The sequence below is a fragment of the Berghia stephanieae genome, chromosome 1 (genome assembly GCF_034508935.2).
Source record: "Berghia stephanieae isolate SIO BIC M18660-M18661 chromosome 1, UCSD_Bste_1.3, whole genome shotgun sequence".
NCBI classification, from domain to species: domain Eukaryota; kingdom Metazoa; phylum Mollusca; class Gastropoda; order Nudibranchia; family Aeolidiidae; genus Berghia; species Berghia stephanieae.
The window spans coordinates 128966170-128990433 of record NC_088360.1 but is presented as its reverse complement, the minus strand read 5'-3'; the positions used below and the strand labels follow the sequence as shown (position 1 = coordinate 128990433).

Here is a 24264-nt window from a genome sequence, read left to right as displayed (position 1 = left end):
CATCCAGACAGATTTCCTCACCAAAGTGCTCCAGCGGACCTGACACAGTGGCTGATATTTTAACCAGTTCAGTTGAAACACATCAAGCATTGTACATGATAATCTAGCCTGTGCATCTCTTGATGGTCCTCAACTTTACTGGAAATGCATCATCTTCTTGTTTAAAGTACCTAGATCCGTGGACGACATAGCCATCCAAATAGCTCGACGGAATTTCTTTGGGTTTTTTTTTTTTTGGATTTAGCTATGTCGTGCATCATGTTTCTGTCAATTGTTCTCCGTCGTCCAGTCCACTTTGTCTTTAGAACATCTTCACCTTGGCCTCGCTCTGCTTCTCCCTAGCAGGTGTCTTCTGTACTTGTCAAATTCATTCCTATACGGACAAATGTTACACACGGTGTCTATCGGGTTTTAGCTTAGTATGTATGAAACAGTGCCAGACAAAGCAGAAAAGCATCCATGAAAACATCACCCCAAATCGAGGCAGGTTGGGTTTTTTATTTATTTATTTATTTATTGGGGGGGGGGAGTGTCATTATTTTATCTGGCACTATTTCATGCACACTTTTTCTGATTTCTTAGCACCGTGCCTCGAGATCGGTTAATACAACAAAAGCGGTGGAAATATGGTTCTTTCGAAAAATTATCAGTATCTCGAGGGTTAAAAAGAAAACGAATGGCGGTGTGTTGAAGGAAGTAAGGTACAAAAGAACACTCATTATCCGTATCAGAATAAGTCGGACAAAGTTCCTGGGTAACATACTTAGAAGAGAAGGACTGGAAAACCTAAGTGTTACAGGCAAGATAGATGGAAGAACCATATTAGATAGTAGTGTGGAGAGGTCGGGATGGCCGAAGCTATTCGGGTTGGATCTCCATTCCGTTCACGCTTACCACGTCAGACCCGAAATCGGCTGGCCTTCAAGGATGGTCTCGTGACAAGGCGCTGATCCATTAGGGACCAACATGTACCCGTTGTGAGTGGTCAAGAGCCCGAAACCGCAGAGCATCTAGTTGAATGTGGCGTTGTGACGAAGCTTCCGGGCGGGTGTGTGGCCGTTCTCGATTGTGACGATGAGTTTGCGTCCTGGATAGATCATCATAACATAGTAGTGTGAGAAATATAAGAAGCTGCTGCTGCCACCATCAAAGCAACAAGAGAGAGAGCGAGAGAGAGAGAGAGAGAGAGAGAGAGAGAGAGAGAGAGAGAGAGAGAGAGAGAGAGAGGGGGAGTGGAGAGCCGTGACCTCCCAACGCTGTTAAGCATGTCATCTTGATGATTCAACAAGATTATCAACGATCGTGTTTTCGCCTTGCAAAATAGGAGATTATAAATTCATGTTTAAGGCAAGATCATAGAATTAAACGAATGAGAATACGTACGAAGCCTAAAAAGTGTCCACCAATGAAAGCATTCAGCGCCATTTTGTTGTTGGCTGAGAATGTAGTAATTACCATTCATTCGGTATCTATGTCAACATAACGACACAAGAAAAACAACAAACAATATCAAAATCCACAATAAAATGTTTCAGAACTGTTGCGTATATTTATGGCACAACGAAGCTGTCAAAAAATGAAGTTAGAGAATGTGTGTAATCATGTATTATAATAACCTGTAATGTGTTTTCCAACCACCACATCATCTACTACTACAACCACCACCACAATATCATCACTAACACTACTACTACAACCACCAGCCCCACATCATTATCACTACCACTACTACTACACCACCACCAGCACATCGTCATCACTACCACTACTACAATCACCACAACCACATCGTCATCACTACCACTACTACTGCAACCACCACCACCATATCATCATCATTACCACTACTACCACAACCACCACCACCACTACTACTACAACTACCACCACATCACTACCTCAACTACTACAACCACCACACACAATAGCATCACTACCACTACTACTACAACCACCACAACCACATCGTCATCACGACCACTACTACTACAACCACCACCATATCATTACCATTACCACTACCACTACAACCACCACTACCACCATATCATTACCATTACCACTACTACTACAACCACCACAACCACATCGTCATCACTACCACTACTACTGCAACCACCACTACCACCATATCATCACCATTACAACTAATAATAATAATAATAATAATAATAATAATAATAATAATAATAATAATAATAATAATATAATAATAATAATAATAATAATAATAATAATGCTGAAAACTTATATAGCGCTATAACTCCGAGACACCAGACTCTAAGCGCTTAAATTACAAATTACTTTGGCTGAAACATACTCATTCACACACACAAGCACACACACACACACACACACACACATACACACACACACACAACACAACACAAACCAAACCTATCTTGCTTCTCATACCATCTACTAAAATCGAAACAAATATGTTTTAAGCGAACGTTTAAAAATAGACAAAGATTCTTGTTCACGAATGCTCTGCGGTAAGGCGTTCCAAATAGAGGGCCCGAAATGAGAAAAGGATCTCATTCCAGCATTTTTCCGAATTCGAGGGACAACTAGTTTTGTGGAATCACTGGCCGAACGTAAGGGGCGGGGTTTTGAATATCTTTCAATTAGTTCTGAAAGGTAGGAAGGGGCAGTACCTTCAAGACAACGATACACTAAAACACAAGCTTTGAATTTAATTCTTTTCCCAACAGGCAGCCAATGCAGGTCATGAAGTAGAGGTCCGGCAGAGTCGCACCTACGCTTCATGAATACTAGTCTGGCAGCGCTGTTTTGGACAATCTGAAGACGTTTCAGATTGTATTGCGAAACGCCAAACAACAGAGCATTACAATAATCCAATTTCGATAGTACGAGGGACACAACCAGGTGCTTGGTCACATCCTCAGATATGAACCGTCTAATGGAAGCAATCTTTTTTAGTTGGAAAAAGAGAGATCTAACCAAATTATTAACCTGATGCTCCATCGACAGTCCAGAGTCTAAGAATGTGCCAAGGTTTTTCACTTTGTCAACAATTTGAATAGAGGCATCCCCCAACTTCAAATCTGTTTCACTTTTCCACTTCCTGTTCCCCACATACAGCACCTCTGTCTTATCATCATTCAGTTTCAATCTGTTCTCATTCATCCATTTCTTAACACTTTGGATACAATTTTTACGATTGGCTGATACTTCTTGTAAATTTCTCGTATTGGAAACGCAGTACAATTGCGTATCATCAGCGTATTGATGGTAAGACAGACCAAAACTTCTGATGATTTTAGACAGAGGGCCAACGTACAAAACAAAAAGAACGGGTCCAAGTACTGAACCCTGGGGAACCCCACAATCAAGAAAGATTTCCTCCGATCTATATTCATCCACCGTAATAATCTGTTTACGATTAAACAAATATGACCTAAACCAATCAGGCGCTGCACCAGACACGCCATAAGTAATTTCAAGACGTTTGAGAAGAAGATTGTGATCAATAGTATCAAAAGCAGACGATAGGTCAAGCAAATTCAGCAAAGAACATGAACCATTGTCTATAACTACTACAACCACCACAACCACATCATCATCACTACCACGACTACTACAACCACCACCACATTATCATCACTATCACTACTACTACAACTACAACCACCACCACATTATCATCACTACCACTACTACTACTGCAACCACCACCACCATATCATCATCATTGAAATATTTTTTTTTAATTGAGCTTTATATAGTGCAATATCTACTAAATGTGCTCAAAGCGCTTTACAAGGGGTCCCTGGTCAACATTTAACATGTAGGAAGGGACATGACGCCTGTTAGGCGATATTACAATTTTTCGGACAAAGACAACTCTGTTAACGGCCAGGTACTCCTTTTACACCTGAGTACGATGAGAGAATGTGAGTAAAGAGACTTTTCCAAGGACTCAACTATGCGCCGAGCGCGAGGCTCGAACCCAGGACCTTCCGATCCGGAAGCGAGTGTCATACTACTAGACCACATAGCCGCATCATTACCACTACTACTACAAACACTACCACATCATCATCACGACCACTACTACTACAACCACCACCACCACCATATCATTACCATTACCACTACTACTACAACCACCACCACATCATCATCACTACCACTACTACTACAACTACAATCATCACCGCCACCACATCATCATCACTATTACTACTACAACTACAACCACCACCAACACCACATCACCTCACTAACACTCAGTACTACAATCACTACCATTAGGTTTTGGAGCTTTACTTCATTTGAAATAAGGAAACTTCGGAATTGTATTTGGCATTGTGTTTATATATCATAATATAATTCTAATCAGTTATCTATTTAGAACTAGATACTATACAATATGTATGCCAAATACCACCCCAATTCCCCTTTCTTGTGTGCGGGAATTCCTCTTTCAGCATTGAAATTGAGTGTGAGAGAGTCATCACTACACACATAAACAACAGAAACAATTTAAAGACAAGACTATGACACGCAACCACTCACACACGAGGCTATACTATTTATCCTTTTCTCTATATAGAATAGGACAAGACAAACAATAGCTTGACTCTCGCTACACTTCGCATTGATGTTTGTCGTCTCACGAGTTCAACTCTCGGTCGACCTGTCAATATTCCTTTTTGCCTCGGACGTAATCATAAATAGAATGTTGTGTGGTTTTGACCGTGAAGAAAACCTTAAGAAGTCACATTTATATCATTTTAGAGAGATCGTTTTGAATAATTTTGAGTTAAACGAGCGAGCAGCAACTTGTTTTCATGAACGGCAGATCAGCGCTTGTTTACTATAGTAACGCGATTCCCAGCCAACATCAAAATGGCGGATATTTTTCTCATCGAGGCCGCTGGTTGGTTAGCCAATAAGAGCACCGTACGGTTTCCATTGGGTAAATTCCTTGGTCAAGATACATAAGGTGCTAAAGTTGTATCAGTGTAATAAATGAACTGCTCCTTTCCTTTTTTGTAATGGACCCGCTCGTGCGTATTCTGCCGTTGTTTTAAAAAACACAGTATATGCAATGTTAACCAAATAGCACATACTGTGCTCTTTAATAAAACGGCAGTATTGTCATACCAAAATGCAATAGAAAAATATAATGCTCAAAGTGCATCTTGTATATTATATCTATTGGATATCCTGCTTCATACTATTCAGATCTAGTTACTTTTATTCTCTTTATGCTAGGATGAGTTTAAATCTTAACTAAAATCAAATCTCACAGTTTTTACAAAAACTGATTGTTAGAACTCGGACTTCGATAGATCCTTGGTCGCATCGTTGTTTTTACATATTATATCCGTGACAATAGCCAGGTCTTACTGTTGCAACCATGTGCAACCTAACGTCTCCAAGCGGTATTATGTCGGCATAACTCGGACCCCTAAGAATGAATTTAAAATTGAAATTATAAGAAATATACCTTGAAGTTGTTTTTTTTCTCAATGTAAGAAAGTGTATATATTATGTTCTCCAATGTAACGAATAAAAATTAACTCCAATTTCAAATTTTGTGGCAATAAATCCCATTCTTAGCATCTAGCACCCCCCCCCCCCCCGACATAATACCGTTTTGTTACCAATTGTCTCAAGACAGTATTGTGTAGGAATGAGTGAATACTTAGATACTCCAAGCTGTGGAGTAAAAAAAACCCCAGACATATTCAAAAATAAAATATAACAGCTTCAATTTAAGAAAAAATATAAAATACGAATCACTGAATGTATCAGACTCAAAATCATTCTTCAGCAAGAACCAAAAACAAAACAAAAAACAAACCCCAAAATAACAAATAAACAGAATTACTGTTATATCACACGTTCAATCCAGACAGCAGACGGTCGTCTACGTGATGCATAAAAACGTTTTTCTGTTTTTGTTGTTGGCTGAAGAGGGGTTTTGATTCCGAAATGTTTGGTATTTTGTTTAGTTTCTGTTTGTTTGGTGCTTTCTGTTTCGGTTTCGTAATACTATTTTCTTTATAAAGCTGTCATATTCATTTCTATCCATTATTTTTCTGTCGGAATGAAAATGCAGAGAGCAATTTGAATCTTAAGCTTAAGAGAAGATCGTATCGTGAAAGAGCTAATAGGTTCTAAAAACTTTTAAATATTCTGTGTGACTTGTATGCTTAGATACAATTTATCAATTATATAAACAGCATTCAATATAATATTTTAAATTGATTTAATAACTCAATTTTCATCATCATCATCATGATCATGATCATTGACAATTGTGAACATCAATCTGCTATCTCTCTCAATTGGAAAATCAATGTCTTTGTTAATATTAATAATATTTGGCATGAGGCTTGATCAGTTATTATTGAAAATTATTAAGTTTGAGGCAATGACTTTCAATAGTTTCTAAGTCCCTTTTTCAACTTGTCTGAAAACTCGAATAATATGATTGTCTCATATTGATTTGTTGTCTTTTTAAAGAGACGATTATCTGCTTTGATATATAAATCAATACCTTGAGTGTTTTATAAGTTCAACTTTTCCCTGAGGACTCCCGTGTCACAAAACGAATCAATGAAGTTGTCTCCACTCAGTTCTTTCTACTAAATGGTTTTTTGACCGCCATCCGGGTGATTGGTTCTCACTGAAGTCACTATCAGAGATTAGAAACGTAAAAAGACACACAAAATATTCTAATGATGAAAAATATAGGGTATGGGGAAGTACCAGATGAAGACAAGTTTCAAATTCAAGTTTTCAAGTTTATTTTAATCTTTGGCTTTTGACAATAAATCCTAAAATTTGATAGCAACACACATGAAAGTGAAAAACAATGGTTAATGAAACTCAAAAATAAAAACGATACCATTGATAACTACAAAATAGGTAAAAAGGTAATAACACAAATAATAATAATAATAATAATAATAATAATAATAATAATAATAATAATAATAATAATAATAATAATAATAATAATAATAATAATAATAATAATAAACTCTAGATCCAACTGACACGGTACTATTACATTGTGTCTATGTGTATGTGTGTGTGTGTGTGAGAGAGAGAGAGAGTGTGTGTGTGTGCATAGATAGCTCAGCGGCTAGTGCGAATGCTAGCAGATCTCTCTCTCTCTCTCTCTCTCTCTCTCTCTCTCTCTCTCTCTCTCTCTCTCTCTCTCTCTCAGCCAAGCGGATGGTGCTGTGTCAGTTGGACCCCCTCGTGGATCTTTACCTTGCAGTGGTGAGGGGGCTTGAGGCACACGGGAGGGCAAAGGTGTAAATCCCGGTCGACCATCACGAGACCATCCCGGGTATCGAGCCAACGAGCCACATGAGCTGCTCGCCCCGGTGTGTGACTAAATTTGATCCAAACCCGGTGCCCGAATAGCAGCCCTATCCCGGGCGCCACACTATTATCCTTATGTCGAGTCCCAATCAGTCCCGTCAATGGCGAAGCGGTCTGCCGCCTAGCCAAATAATACTGCGTTCGTGTCGCCAGGGTCGTCGGCACGTCCGGAAAAAAAGCAAACGTCCCATGCATCAATCGACTCGCGGCCTGCCGATCGGAAAATGCGACGGCGGGGATGGCGAACTGACGCACATATTGTCCCTGAACGTCGAGAGCCAGAGTATGGCAAAAAATGAGCTTTTATCAAAGATATTGGCCGTTCACTGCGTAGATATCCTCCTGTTACAGGAGACCCACCTTTATTCAGGCGCGCAATCTTCCCGATTCCAGATCCCAGGCTATACGGTGGTCCAACGCGAGGACACTTCGAGGCTCAAAGGAGGGGTTAGCGTTTACGCTAAAGAGCCATCGAAGGTAAGGGTCATTGAGAGCGTAACGGACAGCAATGGGGTGAACCGAATTTCGTGGAAGTAGGTGGACTGTGTTTGCATAATATTTACAAACCACCTAGAGCGACTTGGACTACACCATCGGTTCCGGTGGTCAGCCATCCTTCCATCTGTCTGGGAGACTTTAATAGCCACCATCACGAATGGGGCTACCGAGACTGCAACGAGGCAGGAAGACAACTCCGCTCATGGATGGACTGTAATGATCTACACCTAGTGTACGATCCTACAGCCAAGGGTACCTTCCAGGGTACCCGCCATAAGAAGGAGTATACTCCAGACCTCACCCTCGTAACGAAAGGCGCGAATGGTGAACCGCTGCAGGTGAAGCGGACAGTCCTCGGGGACTTTCCGCATAGCCAGCACAGACCGGTTCTTGTCACAGCTGGGGTGACAATACCGAGGGTGCAGTCTCTCCCACTTTGCAGATGGAATTTCAGGAAGGCTGACTGGGAGGAATTCAGTTCCTATATCGAGCAGGTCTGCCCTGCCATTCCTCCCAAGTCTAAGAATATAACCAGATTCAGTAGGCTACTGGTTAAGAGCGCTCAACGCTCTATTCCACGGGGCAAACGGAAATTCTACACCCCTTGCTGGACAGCAGAGTCGGAAGAGCTGTACCGAGAGTACCAGCAGACCCAGTCCCAGGACGCAGCCGATAGACTACTTCAATCTCTGGCAGAGGGAAGGAAGCAACGTTGGCAGGAGACCGTGGAAAGTCTCGACTTTACACACTCCAGCCGCCACGCTTGGCGTTTGATAAAGAAATTGGACCCAGATCGGAATTTTGCGAAGGCTGCACCGGAATGCGAGGCAGACACAATTGCCAAGGACATTAAGAACCGTAGTAAGCGGGTCCCTAATCAGGCTTTTGAGCGCGGTGTCCGCAAGGCGTACCGTACGATTTTGGACTCGCTACCTGCGGAGGAGTCGGACTGGACGGCCCCGTTCAGTCCGCGAGAAGTGGGTGCAGCCATTAGCGAAGTGAAGAACGGCAAAGCAGCAGGGATAGATGGTGTATATCCCGATATGGTGACGCATCTGGGCCCCAGGGCACGGGCCTGGCTAGCAGAGGCAATGTCTGACATCCTTGCAAAAGGAAAGCTTCCACAAGTGTGGAAGCACGCGAAGATAGTTGCCATCCTGAAGCTAGGGAAGCCGGCGAAGGAGGCAGACAGTTACAGACCCATATCGCTGCTGAGCTGTCTTTACAAATTGTTGGAGCGTGTTCTATTAAACCGATGGGGGCTGGTCCTAGACGCTGCCCTGCCACCTGAGCAGGCAGGCTTCAGGGAAGGAAGGTGCACCACGGAGCAGGTCATTGCCCTTACAGAGCATATTGAGCACGGGTTCGAGAGAAAACAGCAAACAGGTGCTGTGTTTATAGACCTATCAGCGGCGTACGATACGGTCTGGTGCGATGGGTTAATACTCAAACTTGCAAAAATCATAAGGTGCAAAAAGACCTTGAAGTTGTTCTCTTCGATCTTAGGGGAAAGGCAATTCCACGTCGCGCTGGGAGACGTCACGAGCAAAGTAAGGAAATTGAAGAATGGGGTCCCTCAGGGGTCGGTACTTGCGCCAATGTTGTTTAACGTTTACATTAGCGATATGCCGAACACTTCCTCCCTGAGGCTGGGATACGCAGACGACTGGGCACTCGTTACTCAGAGTAAAGTGTGGACCCGTCTCGAGAGCGTACTCAGCGAGGACGTCACCAGACTCAAATCCTACTTTGACAAGTGGTACCTGAAGATGAACACTTCAAAAACCGTGGCCACTGCATTTCACTTATGCAGTGGTTGGCACACCCGTAAACTGAATGTCCTAGTCGGGGACCAGCCACTCCCATATGAGCCGCGTCCAAAATATTTAGGGGTGACGTTGGATCGCAGCCTTACCTATCGGGTTCATCTCGAAGGGGTTGCCCGGAAGATAGAGAAACGCAGAAGATAGAGGAAGCTGGCGGGATCGACTTGGGGCGCTAGCCAAGCGCTCCTGAGAACATCCGCCCTGGCACTATGCTATTCCACCGCGGAGTATTGCGCTCCAGTGTGGGGTAGAAGCAGAAACGTTGAGAAGGTGGATGTAAAACTTCGCAAGTCGATGCACATAGTGTCGGGAACGCTAGCAACAACCCCTAGAGAATGGGGCCCGATAATGGCAGCCATCCAGCCCCCGATGTCCGGAGGGAGACCATTACGGGAAACTGGCTGAGTAAGATCAAAGAGAGAGGGAATGGGGATACCCCTCTCATGCGCATAATGAACGGTGCCCCCGTTTCGAGCCGAAATAAGTCCCGGCAACCCTTGTACGCAGAATCCCTGACTACGGACAGAGCTGCACATACGAGATGGAAGTCGGTTTGGACGAATTCAATCCCTCGTGGGGGCGGGGACCTACACTCCTCTAAGCTTGGTGAGAAGTTGCCAGGCTTTGATACCAGTAAGAGGAGACACTGGGTAGCTGCGAATCGGCTTCGGTCGAGGAGCTGCCTAACGGCCGGTGCGTTACATCAGTGGGGTCTAACTTCCTGTCCAATATGTCCACGCTGTGGGCAAGAACCCGAAACGGCAGAGCATCTAGTCGAAAGGTGTGTTGTGACGATGCTACCAGGCGGGTTCGCGACGGTGCACGAATGCGGACCGGACTTTGCTGATTGGGTCGATCGTCATAACATAATATTGTGAACCATAAGAAGCAGCAGTCAGTTGGATCCCGAGATTGCTCTGACACCGCGATATTTTTATTCTGTTTTCATCTGCGACTTCTCCATACCTTGTGCGGCTATGTGGTCTAGCAGTATGACACTCGCTTTTGGATCGGAATGTCCTGGGTTAGAGCCTCGCTCGGCGCTTAGTGGAATCCTTGGAAAAGGCTCTTTATTCACATTCTCTCACCGAATCCATGTTTTAAATGAGTACCTGGCCGTTAACAGCGTTGTCTCTATCCGAAAAAATTGTAATATCGCCTAACATCATGTCATGTCTCGTTCTACATGTTACGTGTTGCTATTGGCCAGGGACCCATTGTAAATCGCTTTGAGCACGTTTAGTGGATATTGCTCTATATAAAAGCTCATGTTTTTATAAATACCGTATATTTTTCATCGTTATTGATATAAGTGTCCGCACGACATTTTTCTAGATTCTGAACAAAATATTTTAATGACAAATTAGGGAGCAGGCAATGATGTAAGATAAAGTAATGGAAAAGTTTGTATGAAACAGTGCCAGACAAAGCAAGACAGACAATTCAAGAAAAATATTCATCCCAAAAAATCAGCCTGCCCTCAACATGGAATCGAAAAACCCCAGACCTGACGCGGGGTGGTCTTTCTCTTGTATTTTTCTTTCATGCATTGTCTGGCACTGTTTCATACACACTTTTTCACTAAACCTTTTATGTGATGGTAAGAGTCTTATGGTGGATATAACTTGTGAATATTATAGCTTAACGAAGAGCATCAATAGATTGAGAGTGAAGTTTATCCCATTTTCTATCTACGTATCACTAATATTTTGAAAGTCGCCTCTTCATCTTCTTATATTTTTGGCAAATTCTATTTTTTTTTGGTAATTAAGTTTAGAGTTAGAATGACTAGAATTGTTTTCAATATTTACCAGTAGCCTTTTTCTTCTTAATAAAAAGGGATTGCGTACTAAGCCGCTCATGGAGGAAATAAACTACGGGAGAGAGCACTCATGCACGGTGCTATCGTAATGAAAAAATTGATGGCATGTTGGAGAGAGAGAAGCTAGTTTATTAGTAGTTAGTATGGAGAAGGAAGATTGATTACCTGCAATAAATACTTCATTTTAGTAAAAGAAAATCTATAGGTAGATTAAATTAAAAGTGATCATTATTCAGGTTTACTGCGGTTTAAGATTTATTCTTCGTATTCATTAATTCTTTATCATATATATCAATCATTTCTCTCTTATATTGACTTGTATTAATATTTTAACACACACACACACACACACACACACACAAACAAATTCACACACCATCTACAAACATACACAATACATTATCATCATCATCATCATCATCATCATCATCATCATCATTACTGTTATTATTATTATTATTATTATTATTATTATTATTATTATTATTATTATTATTATTATTATTATTATTATTATTATTATTATTATTATTATTATTATTATTATCATTATTATCATGATTATTATTATTATCATCATCATCATCATTGTTGTGTTTTTGACGGGACACCATATTAATATTGTGGAATCACTCAACCCAGAAGCGTTAAGTGATTCTTCTTCTTCTTCTTCTTCGTCTTGTGGAAACCTCCAATATTGTCGAGGATCACTCCACAGTTTGTAGGGTTTTGCATTTTAAACTTGCTAAAACTCTGCACATAATACTAATTTTTAAAACAAAAACAAAAAAACAAAAAACAAAAAACACATAGATTAAAAAGTCACGTTGTGAACTCTAGCAATCGCGTGAAGGCATGTTGGCAACCGTTTTCAGCCACTTCAGCTGGGAGGTTATTCCATAGTCGGGCAGTGGAAGGGAAAAACGAATACATGTGGGCGTCTGTTTTTGATGTTGGGATGGTTACTATTGCTGTGTGTCCCCTCGTATTTCTTGTGCCGATATCTTTGATGTCGTTTGGAAGTTTAAGGCACGAATTTTTGTAGTAGATCTTGTGGAACAATTTAAGTTTATCTTTCTTTCTTCTCTTTTCCAGAGGTTCAAGGCCAGTCCGTTGTGATATTTCAGACGCACTTGAGAAAGGATCGAATGTGTTTGTGATGCGTCTTGCTGTTTTTCTTTGGATGTTTTCTAAGGTGTCGATGGTTTTCTTTGTATATGGGTCCCAAATTGAGCTGCCATACTCCAAAATTGGTGTAACAATAGTTTTAAAAGCAAGGGTTTGAGTTGCGATTGGGCATCTTTTTAAATTGCGGGTGATGTAAGCGCTTGTTTGATTTGCCTTTGAAGCCAGGTGACATATGTAGTCATTCCATTTGAGGTTTTTAGCAAACTCAATGCCAAGGTATTTTGCTGTCTTTACATGTTCCACGTTTTGACCATGAAGTTGGTATTCAAATGTAATAGGTGCTTTCTTATTTGTGATGGTTAGAACATTGCACTTTGATACGTTAAATTCCATTTGATTTATTGTTTCCCATTCTTGTAATTTAGCTATATCGTCATTTAGTGTTTTGCAGTCGACTGTTATTCTTATCTGATTATATAATGCTGTGTGGTCAGCAAAGAGGCGCACTTTTGACCTTATATCTCGTGGAAGATCATTTATGTACACTAAAAATAGGACGGGCCCAAGGACTGAGCCCTGAGGTACGCCCAATGTCACCATCCCGATAGTGGAGGTCTCGCCGTCGACAAGAACTTGTTGGGTGCGATTGTCCAGAAAAGTTGCAATCCATTGTAAGGTTTTGTTCCTGATACCAACGTCATACAATTTCTGGATTAACCGATGGTGAGGAACCTTGTCGAAGGTCTTGGCAAAGTCCAATAGTACTAGATCAATTTGACCATCTTTATCAATAGCAGCTGACAGATCATGTGTTAATGATAGAAGTTGAGTTTGACATGAGTGGTGTTTCCTAAATCCGTGCTGTTCATCACAAAAAATACTGTTAGTTTCGAGATATTCAGTTATTGAGGATCTCACTATATGCTCTAACAGTTTACAGCAATTGCAAGTTAATGAAATTGGACGGTAGTTTTGAGCCCTGCTTCTATCACCTTTATTGTAGATGGGTTGGACAAGAGCGTGCTTCCAAACAATTGGTATGTCTCCCGTTTCAAGAGAGAGTTTGAACAAATGTGTGAGGGCAGGTGCAAATTCGTTACTCAATATCTTTAAGAGACGGGATGGTATTTTGTCTGGGCCACATGCTTTCTTTGGATCTAGAGTGGCGAGGAGTTTGGAAACGCCCTCTACTGTCACATTGATTTCGGCCATAGTGTTGGAATCGTTTTCTTCGCCTTGTAGTTGTTGAGTGGTAATTTTGGTATGAGCTTTTGAAGCAAAAACAGAGCAGAATTGGTTATTAAGTATGTCTGCTTTTTCCTTTGCGTCAGAGTATAATACACGATCATACTCAAGGGGCGCTATACCAACCGAATCGCACCTCCTACTTTTTATAAATTTCCAGAGCTTTTTGTTCGAGTCTTCACTGACAAGTTCCTTAACATGATTATGATAGGCTTTTCTACCCTCTTTTTGTGTTTCTTTTTTCAGTCGGGCGTAATTGTACCAGTCTTTCTTACTGTTGGACTTTCTCGCTCTGCTCCATGCCTTTTGTTTCCGTCTAGATAATCGTTTGACGGTGGTGTTTATCCATGGTTGGTGAAATTTCCTTGAGCTTTTCTTCGTTGGTACATGTTTGGTCATCATTTTGTTTAGGTGGTCGTTAATGGCAGTCCAAACATCCTCAGTGCTTTCTAGATGTTGATTAATTATGTTTTCACTAAAAAGACGTGTTTCTGTCCGCATATTGGCGATATTTGCCTTTTTCCAAATAGTAATAGGGTGTGATTTTTGTGTGATTTTTTTTTTGCTTTGATAGTGGTTTCCGTGATGAGGATGTCATGGTCACTCATGCCTGGAATAGTTGTACACTTGATAATTAAATATGGTCGATTTGTGATAAATAAGTCGAGGATATTTGTACCCCTTGTTGGATTTTTGTTTATTTGACTAAGGCCAAAATCTTGCAATTTGTTAATAAATGCTTGGTTTATAAATGAAGGATATTGGTAACTGATTATTTTTTCTTGTTCCCAATTGATATCAGGTAGGTTCAGGTCTCCGCTTAACCAGAGTACATTTTTCGGGTCTAGGCTATCAATACAGCGTGTTATCTCAGTCCTTTGTTCCATAGTTGAGTTTGAAGGTGTTCTATACATAGCGCCCACAGTGAGTAGGCCTTGTTCTGTTTTGATGTTTACGATCACCGATTCTGATTTTGTTTAATGGCAAGCTTTAGTACTGAGAGGTTCGTTGTTGTTGCAACCAGTACCCCACCATACCTATCTTCTCTGTCTTTCCCGAACACGTTGAAATACGTCTCTGGTGGAAATATTTCACTGTCCTTTATTTCGGAATGTAGCCATGTTTCAGTACCTATGATTATGTCTGGTTTTATGTCTGATATCAATTGCAAAAATTCCGGTAGTTTTGGAATTATACTTTGAAAGTTTATGGTCATAGTTCTAAACATGTTTCTCGGTTCACCATTACGGTCACTGTTAGTTTGCCTGTTTGCTATATTAAGCGTGTTATGATTTGAGTTGATTTGGTTATTGATTCTCTTTATTTCATTTAGCTTCATATTGACCCTTCTTCCCCCTTTGTTGTTATTGTCTTATTTTCACAAGCCACGTTCTCATTATGTTTACTTAAGTCCTGCATCCCATCAAAATGATCAGCTGTTGTCATTATGTTTTGTTGATATGTTGATGTGTCGTTTACTATTGGCATGTTGTTGTGAGTGTCGTTGACTGGTATATTGATCAGAGACCTTGGGCACCGTTGTGTGTTATGTACTTTGAGTGCTCTATTAGAATGAAAGGGCGGTGGTCTGTGACCTATTTGGATATTTATTTTTCTTCGTTTCCGCACACCACCACGACTTGGTCGCACACCACCACGACTTGGTCGTAGCCGCTGGCTATTACTGCTATTATTGTTACCGTGATACCAAGACGATTCTGTGTCATTCCAATAAATGTTGTCGTAATACGGATAAAAATAGATATGGCACATCGTGACTAAAAATCTTAACGTACGTGTAAACAATAAATGGCTAGTACAATACTTCAAACAATGGGATCTACACCACTAAAATGTTAATTTGTCTAAAAATCCTCTTATGAATTTCCGAGAAATACATATCACAATGTAGAATAAAACTTTATTAAAACGACTGTATACAAATATTCCAGACTTTGTTTTAGAAATCAATAAAAATCACACAATTAGGGAGAGAAATAACAACACGGCTGCCGGTTAGGCGAACTACACACGTATTCTTTTAAATGTGAGAGAACAATTCATTAATGAGTATAAGTTAAGTATATACAGATAGATTGCAGCAACATTGTGAGTAGAAGGACAGAATAATATAACTCAAATATGGAAATTAAGGAACAAAGAGTGCATCCTTCTCTAGGGCAGGCCACTCTGATACTTGTAAGTACAAATAATATCATTTTAAACAATGGACTTAATAAATAATAATTAATTAAGCTGTAACTAACGCTAGGAATTTACCCAATGGAAACCGTACGGTGCTCTTATTGGCTAGCCAACCAGCGGCCTCGATTAGAAAACCATCCGTCATTTTGACTTGGGCTGGGAATTGAGTTACTATAGTAAACAAGCGCTGATTGGCCGTTCATGAAATCTAAGAAAATAACTTCCTGCTCGCTCGTTTAACTCAAAATTATTCAAAACGATGTCTCTAAAATAATATAAATGTGACTTCTTAAGGTTTTCTTCACGGTCAAAACGTCACAACATTCTATTAATGATAAGGTCCTAGGCAAAAAGGAATATTGACAGGTCGACCGAGAGTTGAACTCGTCAAACGACAAACATCAACGCGAAGGGTAGAGAGAGTCAAGCTGTTGTTTGTCTTGTCCTGTTCTATATAGAGAAAAAGATAAATAGTATAGCCTTTTGTGTGAGTGGTTGCGTGTCATAGTCATGTTCTTAAATTGTTTCTGTTGTTTATGTGTGTAGTGATGACTCTCTCACACTCACGGCATCATCACAGCACAGAGACGCCAACTTTAAATTTGGCTCACAGGAATTTCAGACACCACTCGTAGGAATGTCAATGCCGAAAGAGGAATTCCCGCACTCAAGAAAAGGGAATTGGGATGGTATTTCGTATACACATTGTATAGTACCTAGTTCTAAATAGATAACTGATTAGAATTATATTATGATATATAAACACAATGCCAAATACGATACCGAAGTTTCCTTATTTCAAATGAAGTAAAGTTCCAAAATCTAATGATAGTGATTGTAGTACTGGTGGTGGTGAGGATGATGTGGTGTTGGTGATTGTAGTAGTAATGGTATTGATGATGATGTGGTGGTGGTGGTTGTTGTAGTAGTGGTAGTGATGATGATGTGGTGGTGGTTGTAGTTGTAGTAGTGATAGTGATGATGATGTGGTGGTGGTTGTAGCAGTAGTGGTAATGATGATGTACAAGGGTTGCCGGGACTTATTTTGGCTTGAAACGGGGTCGCCGTCCATTATGCACATCAGAGGGGTATCCCCATTCCCTCTCTCTTTGATCTTACTCAGCCAGTTTCCCGTAATTGTCTCCCTCCGGACATCGGGGGGGGGGGGGGGGGGGGGCTGGATCGCTGCCGTTATCGGGCCCCATTCTCTAGGAGTTGTTGCTAGCGTTCCTGACACTATGTGCATCGACTTGCGAAGTTTTACATCCACCGTCTCAACGTTTCTGCTTCTAGCGCCCCAAGTCGATCCCGCCAGCTTCTTCAGAAGACTGCGCCGCTTCTCTATCTTCCGGGCAACCCCTTCGAGATGCACCCGATATGTAAGGCTGCGATCCAACGTCATCCCTAAATATTTTGGATGCGGCTCATATGGGAGTGGCTGGTCCCCGACGAGGACATTCAGTTTGCGGGTGTGCCAAGCACTACATAGGTAGCGCTCGTCGAAAGCCAATAGCCGAGTACCTATATATCTATCTGAACTTAATGAAATGTGGTCTGCATTTACCTCGTCACATTAACTTTACGTTGTTTGTTTATTTTATTATTTTTTTTGTTTGTTTTGTTTTCAGCACCCGTGCATCAACATTTCACCTCGTTTCACCAAAACAGGAATCAAATTCACAAAAAGAAATATAATAAATAAGCATGGAGGACAGCACCTACTTTGATATTTCAAAAGGTCTCAATATCTACTATTCCATCTTTCTTATAATCGTCGGGACGGTGTTCAATGTATTGTGCATCATTGTTTTAAGCCGAAAAAAGTTTAGAGGAACCACATTTTCTATTTACTTCCAGTTTCTCGCCGTTGTAGATTTGTTTACCCTCTACAGCGGCCTAAGTCGACACTTTATAAATGGCGCTTTCGAATACCAGACAAGAGAATCTAGTGAACTCTTCTGTAAATTACATTTCTGGACAACGACCACTTCCCCTGATATCAGTGCTTGGGTCTTGGTTACTGTGACAACGGAAAGAGTACTGTCGATTGTCACACCTCTTGCGGTTCACGATTTCTTTTCAAGGAGAAATGTTTGTTTACTGTTGATTCTGTTGTCCGTGTCCCTCTTGATTATCAACATACCCACACTGATCGCTCATGGTGATTTGACAATACGTGGATCAAATGGGACAGTAACTGTTGTAAAATGCACAATGAACAGGTCTGAAATGAAATATTTTATGGAAAATATCTGGTGGTGGATTGATATCATCAAGTTTGTAATTCTCCCAAGTTTTTTGCTGTCAGTGTTTAACATCATCATAATAATCTCAGTTGTCAAAAGCCGAAAACGAATCGAAAAATTTGTCAGTGCTCCTTCAACTCGATCAAACTGCGAAAACGCAACTCGTTCTATTGTGCCACAGAAAGAGCTGTCTTTGACCATAACACTGCTCGTTATCAATGTCACTTTCATCATTCTCAACAGCCCTATATCAATCTACTTGTTAGGAGAAGATTATTGGTTTGAGCCTGGATTCACCTCCAAAGAAAGACTTGTCTACACGTTCAGCATCATGGCCATGTACACCAACAACGCAGCCAATTACTTCTTTACTGCGCTACAGGAACCAAATTCCGCGCGGAGATTCGAGTCTTATTTAAAAGTTGTATTGGAGATGTCCAAGTAGAAAACACAAAACATATTCTCCCAAAATGACCTCCCAGAATCGTCATGAAATTAACACTGTCAGCAGCTCTGTTCAAGATATATCACAAGGAAATTATAGAACATAATAAAAATCGTTCTGTGTAGTTAACATAACACATAACATCATCAGAGCAGGGTGATTTGATTTCTTATATCTTTTACAAGTACGAACTATAAAAAAGCAAATATACTTATTAGTTATCTTTTCTGAGACGAATAATGAATGTAAATGAATTATATCAATTGTGACAACAGACATCGGAGATCTACTGATTGCAGTGTATTGGATGTGAATGGGAAAAAACGAAAAGAAAAACAAAATAGAAAATAAATATATAGATTTAAACCAAAGTATAAACAGGAAAAACATCATTCCTGAATATATTTGACTGAATCGCGATTGGGACGAATACTTTGATATCGCACTGTCGGGTGACATGATCAAAGAGTAATGAACAACAAATATGATATCATCACTATGAGACCGATCGAAATTTATTGTACATATAATTATTGTCATACTCGGGACTAAATAACGTTTAAATTAAACGTAATATGAACTTGGATATTATACAAGGGTAGACTGGAAAGTATTGGCTCTTGCATTTCAAAACTATAATAATAGATACAAAATTGACAAAAGTATTAAAATAAATCTCAGTTTATGTCCTTTGCATTTTCATATTAGATTTCAGTATAGTCACCGTTCACATCCACACAGATCTGCCAACGATGCACCAGTTATTGCATCGCTTCGAAAAGGAATTCACGTGGTAGACTTCGACACCACCGATTCACCTTCGCATAGACCTCGTCATAACTGTCAAAATTTGCCCCCTTTGAGGTCTCTCTTAAAATTTAAGAAAAGGAAAAGGTCACTAGGAGCTGAATCAGGACTGTAAGAGGTTTGTTCTACGACTTAAGAAAACGTCCTCTTTCAATGTAATCATGCGTTTATGTAAGTATTCTCGATATCCGACGGACACATACCTCTCTATAACCCAGGATTTCTCGACCGATATATCCATCTCTTTACTGTGAAATTCCAAGCCTTTGTGAAATGTCAGATTGTTTTATACAGCGATTAGATAGATTAAGTACGTCAATTTCTTTGATTTGCTACAGTTGATGAATTTTGTGGACGACCACCGCGAGCCTGCTAATTAATTTTGGTGGGGACAGCATTAATTAGTCCCAGTATAACCTACCTTTTAACAGTTCGAATACCCACGAGTCACCATAAACAAGTTTCAACATTTATGGATGTTTACGGGTGCACACCTCTATGCAGTAATGAACTCAGTCACAGCACGCTGTTTATTGCATTATTTTTTTATTTTTTTTTCGGTGTGATTTCATCGACCGACATGCGAGAGTAGCGATTCTTTCAAATAAGATAAATTGAAATCAAGAAATAACAGCTAAACAAAATTTGGTGACCGAAGAGAAGAATAAATTACGCATATTCTGATATATAGTTTTTATTGGTAAGCTCAAAAAATCGGAGATATTCAATAGGCGTCAAGACTTTTCAGCTAAGCCTAGTATTAATGAACAGCACAAACGTTTTTGTAGATAATCTTTCTATATTGTATATAATAACAAAAACGGTTGTACCGTGTAGCAACAACGTTGCAATTATTTATTCGGATATTAATGTTACCATTTTACCTACAGATTTGTTATTTGTGCTCGTACATTTTCGATTACGTAAACCCTTGTAAGGTCTTTTATAGTGGGTTATAACGACGTGCACTTATAGCCTATGTGTATACGTCGGGTTATACGTTTTCACGTTTCCACACATTATAAAATTACACTTAAGTAAAGTAATAAAGGTCTGAATATGATATTTTTCTTGGACAATTTTCTCCTGTACAAAAAATGGCATAGTTATATTGAATTTGTTTAAAATAATGAAGACACATAGTTTGCCATTCTACTGTATTCACAACACTCAAAATCATCAGCTTACTTCTACTGGATATCCAACCTCAGACCTCATAATTACCAATAATCAGGAGGTCTGCGGTTCGATCCATCTATATCAGTGAGAACATTATCAAAAAATGATTGAATATACTTTAGAAGTCAGTTTGATTTAGTGTCAATTGTTTAATGGGAAAAAGATGTTTTTATCTCCATCAACGTAAAATATATATCAATTTGAAGTACCATGAGGCAAGTTATTTCTTCTTTGGTTTTGTTATAGAGTTCCATGGTTGTAGCAACGCTTTCCCATCATATCGGCCTCATTGTGACAGATGTCCCTAATCGTAAACCATATCAATCCACTTTATTGGTATGATTGAATTATCAGCCATTAAATTATTGATATTATTATATTCATCATCATAAACATCATCATCATCATCATCATCATCATCATCATCATCATCATCATCAACAGCATTATTATCATCATCATTATCATAATCATCATCATCATCATCATCAACAGCATTATTATCATTAACATCTTCATAATCAGCATAATCATCATCATCATCATTATCATCATCATTATCATCGTCATCATCATCATCATCATCATCATCATTACCGTAATCTTTGTATTCGCCACTATTGTAAATGGAATGATTATGGTGGCAATGATATAAACAAAAACGAAAGATTGACCTAAATGTTGACGTTTTAAATACATAAAAACCCGATCCAAAATAAGCGAACGAATACGCTGGTGATAGACTGCTGACATATTCATTTAAACATTCAATATAAAGTTATCGTGTCAAAGTTCACCGTCATCTTGATGTAATGGGTACTAGGAGGTAAATCGATCCATATTTGAAGGACTGGTTTTCTGGCCCAATTTTTTAATATGAGTTTATCCACATTACGGCTGATAACTGACTAAGATGACCAATCAAACGTAATGTGACTCTCACCGTCTCGATCTGTAATTATATTGGGATGAAGGGACGGAGAGAACTCAACTCCAAAACCTAACTTATAAGGTTAATGTAAAATGAGATACTACCATAAAAAAGTAGTCCTTCAGAACCGTGTATTTGATATAAAATTATGGAATCCATTTTTAAAGATAGAATCGTGAATTTTATAGAAAATCGCAACATGTTAATTAATTGTCAACACGGATTTAGAGAGGAACTCTTTTGTGTAACTTAGTTATTGCATGTCATGTAAGATTGTTGCAGCATGATTGATGATGGTAAATGTATTGATATTATATATTTTGATTTCAGTACAGCCTTTCATTTTGTTCCTCGTGAGAGACAATTCAGAAAACTAAAGCCATGTAGTACTCGACAGATAGTAATAAAGATTTCAGTTTAAAGAAATATGTAGCAGTAGTAGTGGTAGAAGTTGCACGTTATATCGGATAAGATAAGGTTCATAAGATAAGTATTCATCCCAGTTAAAGCAGTAATACTTACTAACACGTTAACAAATAAATAAACAAAAGTATCATAAAAGTAGATTTATAATTAATTAACGTTATACTATGGGTAAGTTAATTTTTCATCCTCTCTCGTTCTGTTGCTCGATTTACGTATAACTGTTCTTAACATATTTGTTGAGGTCTGAGAGATAGTGTGTCTTTTACTTGCTCAGTTCGGGGATGGTTTCTTGGTCTTTCTTTGGTTTGGCCGAAACCTCCTTTGTTTTGTGAGAATAGATCCTCATTTAGTGGGTAATCAAATCTCATGTCGTAGGTAACCAGATAGTTGATTACAGCGCACTCTGGATACGTCGACGTTGCCTAAGTCGATTTTTACCCAAGTCGATTTTTTTTCTTGGTCCCTCCCCCCTTCTTCCTATATAACATAAGTAAAAAAAAATCCACATGTGTCGATGTCGCTTAAGTCGATGTTCTTATCACTCATGACCACAATAAAATCACAAATAAACAAGTTTTTCCATCGGTTAAAAAAGCTACGAGTAAAAATTTTCAGTGGTTAAGAATATCCGCGAACGATTAGCGCACATCGATGTGATGAAGGTGCTTTGCCTGACGTCCGTGTACAATGTACATAAGCAGTATCGAATAACTTTGATTTATCCATCTCACATTTTACATCGTCGCAACTTCAAGTTCAAGATTTTTTTCTTCTAATCCAGGCCATCCTATAGTCCTATGTAATGGCCCTCTTAATTAGTATCAATTTTATCAAGAATTCAAGTGAAGACTACAACTACAATGGCAAACCTATTGCTGAAAAGAAAGATCCAGCTGGTAAATACATTTGAAAAGTCTGGCATACGACAGAAAATCATCGCATAGGAAATTGGCATTCCAGCCATTTCTGTCTAGACGATTTACAAGAAGCATGACCTTGGCCTAGATGCTCCTATCCTTCCGCTTTTCGCGGAATAATTTCACTTAATTGGTCTTCATTCCGCCATCAAGGCAAAAATTCCACTCTTCACCTTTCCAACCTGTGTGTCCTCTATTATTATTATTATTATCATTATTATTATTATTATTATTATTATTATTATTATTATTATTATTATTATTATTATTATTATTATTATTATTATTATTATTATTAATATTATTATTATTATTATTATTATCATTATTATTATTATTATTATTATTATTATTATTATTTGACCCCCTTTTTAGTCTTTACACAATCTGCACATCTTTACACATATTATATTTTATCATTTGAGTACTTTTGGATTGTGTATTACATTTTCTGTTGCAAAGCATGTCATAGTCAATAACAGTAAGTTGATTCCGCTTTTTGATCTGAAATTTAGCTTTTATTTATTCTGATTCCTTTTTGGGGCTATTGGGGATAAGAAAGAGCCTCTGATGACCACTACCGGGCCTCTACTTCTCTGGTCAATTCAACGCAACCAGGCAACGTCATCGAAAGACGCAACATGAAGGGCCATACTTATTCTAGATTGGCTTGCTTTGCTCATTTTGGTTACACTCCGGGTAAGTTGATTTTCGGTTAAGTCGATTTTCCCCTGTTCCCCTGGGCATCGCCTTATCCGGAGTCTACTGCAGTGCACTCTGGATACGTTGCTTAAGACTATTTTTACCCAAGTCGATTTTTTAAATATAACATTAGTAAAAAAAACAACAAAAAAAACAAAACAAAAAAAAAAAACAAAAAAACACGTAAGTCGATGTTCTTATCACTCATGACCACAATAAAATCACAAATAAACAAGTATTTTCATTGGATAAAAAGCTACCAGTAAGAATTTTCATTGGTTAAAAATATCCGCGAACGACTGGCACCTACGAGGTGGCGTAGGTGCTTTGTTCAATGTACATAAGCAATATAGAATCGCTTTGATTTCTCCATCTTATAATTTACATAGACGCAACTTCAAGTTCAATATTTCTTTTTCTAATTCCAGGCCATCCTATCTAATGGCCCTCTTAATCAGTATCAATTTTATTAAGAATTCAAGTCAAGTCTACAACTACAATGGCAAACAGAAGGTT

The 24264-nt window shown here is 39.2% G+C and overlaps 1 pseudogene across 1 annotated transcript; it reads left to right on the top strand.

Moving 5' to 3' along the window:
• The first annotated feature begins 6571 nt into the window (after nt 1–6571).
• LOC144963137 (sex peptide receptor-related protein 2-like) lies at nt 6572–20981 on the top strand (annotated as a pseudogene). The gene is made up of 2 exons (XR_013643571.1): nt 6572–6691; nt 17724–20981. The product of XR_013643571.1 is annotated as a sex peptide receptor-related protein 2-like (transcript).
• The last annotated feature ends 3283 nt before the right edge of the window (nt 20982–24264 follow it).